Raw genomic sequence first — 4226 nt, 5'->3', positions numbered from 1 at the left:
AAGTTCGGATAGTACTAGGAAGCCTGCCCAGTGAATTTGCCTGTCGTCGTGTTTTGTCTTAGGTTTTTTCTTCAATTTTTTCTGTATATAGGTTCTGAAGAGAGTCTATGATTCCCCATTTGATCCATAAAAAATAAATGGGTTAATGATGATTCTGCTTTTTCTCCATTTTTCTCAATAATATTTATTTATGAGAAAATAGGCTTCTCATTTTTAGACATTATATTGATACAATATTTCCACATTTGATTGATGAAGAGACAAAAGAAAATGAAATTTGTCACTTCTTTTCCATCTTTTTAATTCTCTTGGAATGTTGTATTTTTTGTAAAAATAAGATAATTATAACATGAAAATAAGGTCTTAAGGTTAATGAAGAATTTAATTATGAGAAAAAAAAAGTAATGACTATCCTTAGTTTCTATAGTTTTACGCTTGAAAGAGAGTTGAGAGGTGGAGAGGAAGGGTGCAAAAAGTTGTAAAGAGAAGGCAAAGGAGAGAAGTTTTGAAGAGAAAAAGAGAGCAAGTACGAGAGGAAGATGAGTCGATAGAGCATATTGAGAGAAGTGCTGGTCTCCCTTAAGATTTAAACTTCTTTTATTAATAAAGACTAATGTATCATTGTCCTTAGGTAGAAGGCAAAACAAAGAACATAGAGTTGAAATAATAGAAACTTCTCTAAGAACATTTTTTTTCCAATATTTCCCTTCAAGTTGGTATGTAAACTTCAAAGACACCAAGCTTGATACAAACTTTATGAAGTGTATTTGTTGCAATGTCTTGGTAAAAATATCTACTAGTTGATTATTTGTTGGTGAGTAACCATGCTAATGACTCCAACTTGGAACTTTAGTCCAACAAAATGACAATCAATTTCTATATGCTTATTTTTTTTGGAAAGCCAAATTAATGGTAATATGGATTGTTGTTTGATTATCACAATAGAGTTACATTTGACTTGTCACGAGAAAACACAACTCCGTTAATAATGATTTAAACCATAATATCTCACTTACTGCATATGCTATAACTTGATATTTTTCTTCCGCACTTCACCTTAACACCACAATCAGTTTCTTGTTTCTCTATGTAACGAGGTTTTCTTCAACCATTATACCATAGCCACAGATTGATTTTTTGTCATCTGATAAACCAATCAATTATGCATATGCAAAACCGTCAATGTTAGTATGACCACGACAAATCTTTGACCCGGTATCGGAGAATTCTCTTAAGAGCTTGCCAATGTGAACTTTGAGGTTGATGCATGGATTGAATGATGACACTAAGCGCAAAAGAAATATTTATTCTAATGATTGTTAAATAAATCAACTTACCAACCACTAACTATTAAATATCATGATTAAATAAATAGTCATTTGCAATTTGCACACCTTCCCAGTCTCCCCCTGAGCAACATACCTAGGAGGTTGCTCCATATACACCTCCTCCTACAAATTACCATAAAGAAACACATTTTTTATATCCAATCGATGTAAGGGTCATCCTTTATTGATTGCCAAGAGACCAAAATCTCAAGTAGATCCCTATTTTTTCCTTAAATAACCCTATTTTGTTGAGGGGCATATGCACATAAAGTTTGATTTATAATTCCGTGCGTGTCACAAACGAAGTCAAATTTTTGCTAAGGGAACCTCAAACTATTATCAGTACGAAAGATACAAATAAAAATTCCAAATTATATTTTTTTTCATTGAGAAACTTTGTAAATACATCAAAGACATCTTATTTCTCCTCAATGAGATGTACCCATGTTACCCTACTAATGTCATCTACAAAGGACTAGTATTGGAAACCAAAAATACTTGGGACTCTACATCATATATCAGCATGTACTAATTCAAAAAGACTAGAATTTTGACTCAAACTTGTTGGAAAACTAAATCTATAATGTTTTTCATACTAACACGATTCGGATTTGAAAGATAGATCATACAACATGGAAGAAAGGAAGGAAGTGATGTACCTTAGCTGGAGATGGATGTCCCAAGTGCAATTGCCCCAAATATTGTGAAGTGTTTGTTGATAAACCCATAGTCTTTGGAATAAATATGTCATCCAAAAAACATCGTTTATCTTTCTTATGCCATCAACTAATCATCTTTTGTAAATCCTATAAAACACAAGAGATAGGGTGAAAGTTTATAGAACACATCAAAGAGTTATAAATATTACTTGCAAATAAAAGATTAATGAGAAATTTGGGAACAAATAAAAAGTGGGACAATGACATGTGTTAAATAGTTTGTACAATACCTTCACCATGAACATGTGAGGTAGACCCTAAGGTGATAGTTCAATATGTTTATGAAGGAAGTAAAAACCATAACAAGGTGTGTATACTTGACATATGTGTTGACGCTCTGAAGTCAATCCATGAGGAAATAGAGGACACGTGTAGAGCAGTTATACCTCAGTTGCCCTAAGGGCACTCGCAATGGAAGAAGATCCATTGTCCTATGTTGTGGGGGTGTGATGACATGGACGTCAATTGGCTCAGGCATTGAAGTAACTGCTGAATTTCTCCTTGGTGAAAGAAAAATGGAAAGTGAAACTAAAAGTGAAAGTGAAATAGAAAAGTGAATCACTTTTTCATATTAGTGTGCTTAATGGAAAGTGCACTAGAAAGTACTTTCTTGAGTTAGTGTATAAAATGGAAAATGTAGTTGAAACAAAAGAATGAGTTACTTTTATAATATACTTAAACAAATATGGTTACTTTTATAATTACTTAATCAAATAGGGTATTTTAATCAAATTCTTACTTTTACAATATCTTAATTATCACTCTTAAATTAGTAAATTAATATAATATTAAAATTTATTAATATAATAAATAATTAAATAGGGTATTTTATTAATAAATTAAGATGGATTTTAGTTTAGTCTAAATTAGTACAATAATTATAATTTAAAATTAAATTACTAATTTAGTTAATATATAAATATATAATACTTGAACAAAAATGTTTACTTTTATAATGTGTAGATACTTGAGCTAATTCTTACCTTAAAAATATCTTAATTATCACTCTTAAATTATTAATTTAATATAATATTAAAATTAATGGATGTAATAAATAAATAAATATGGTATTTTATTAATAACATAAGATAGACTTTAGAGTAGTATAAATTAATAAAATAGTTATGAGAGGGAAATTGAGAAGACAGAGAAGGTGCGGTGAGAGAAAGAGAAGCCGAGAAAATGCAAAAGGGGAAAATTGAAGAAAGAGAGGAGTTGAGAGAAGGCAGTTGGGGAAAGAAATAATGTGAGAGGGAAATTGAAGCCAAAAGGGAGAAATCGAAGAAAGAAAGGAGCTGAGAGAAGGTGGTTGGGGAAAAGAGATAATCCGAGAGGATAGGGATTGACGAGACGGCGAGAGGGGGGACCACGTCAAGACGACGAGATTGCAGAAAACGTAATATCGAGAGACACCAGAGAGATGAGGGTTGGGAAGTAGAAAGCGTTCGAGAGAGAGGGATGCAGAGAGTGTTGAGAGAGAGAAGGATGCAGAGAGCGTTGAGTGAGCGAGTGAAAGTGAATGAACTGGGTGAACCCTTGGATTTTAATTTCACTTGTTTTACAGTAGAACTAGTGAAAGTGAATTATATAGTTCATTTACTTTCACTTTCCCTCTTAGGCGCTCACTAACGATTTTGGGTAAGTGAGAGTGAATTCGAATTCACTTTCAGTTACCCTCAGGGTGTACTAACAAGCCACTTGAATCTCATTTGTGGGCATGTTCTAACCTTCAAGTTAAACTCAAGTTGGTCCATGCTGGTTTTCCCATTTATCCCAACATTTTTGAGAGAAGTGATTATTTCTCCCAAAGTGAATTCACCTCCTATCTCTACATTGCGCACGACAATGACTTCGAGTTAGTTAGACTACGACCTCTTCCACTCCACTCCATGACCTCTAGGGGTGTTAGATCTAGTGGGGTTGTGACATGGCAACTCTAATCTTCGCAGGTAAGGTTGGGGTAACCAACTATTCGGTCATATCCCCGCTGGATTTTTCACCCTCACAACCGGCCACCTCGGTCGCCAAATCAGGGTACACCGGTACAGAGTCTTAACGTTTCGGTCGTTCTTAACATTTCAAGATACTTCGGACGATACGAGGCCCCGCCAGAGTACGAGTGACCGGAATTGATCGGCCTCCGTCTTGCTGATAAATTCTTGCCATTCGCCATAATCCT

This window comes from Aristolochia californica, unplaced genomic scaffold (genome assembly GCF_029961685.1).
Source record: "Aristolochia californica isolate CCGP_79_NKW_82.1479 unplaced genomic scaffold, dmAriCali1.0.hap1 SCAF_16, whole genome shotgun sequence".
In the NCBI taxonomy this organism is placed as follows: Eukaryota; Viridiplantae; Streptophyta; class Magnoliopsida; order Piperales; family Aristolochiaceae; genus Aristolochia; species Aristolochia californica.
The sequence above is the reverse complement of the archived record's forward strand: the minus strand, read 5'-3'. Positions refer to the sequence as shown.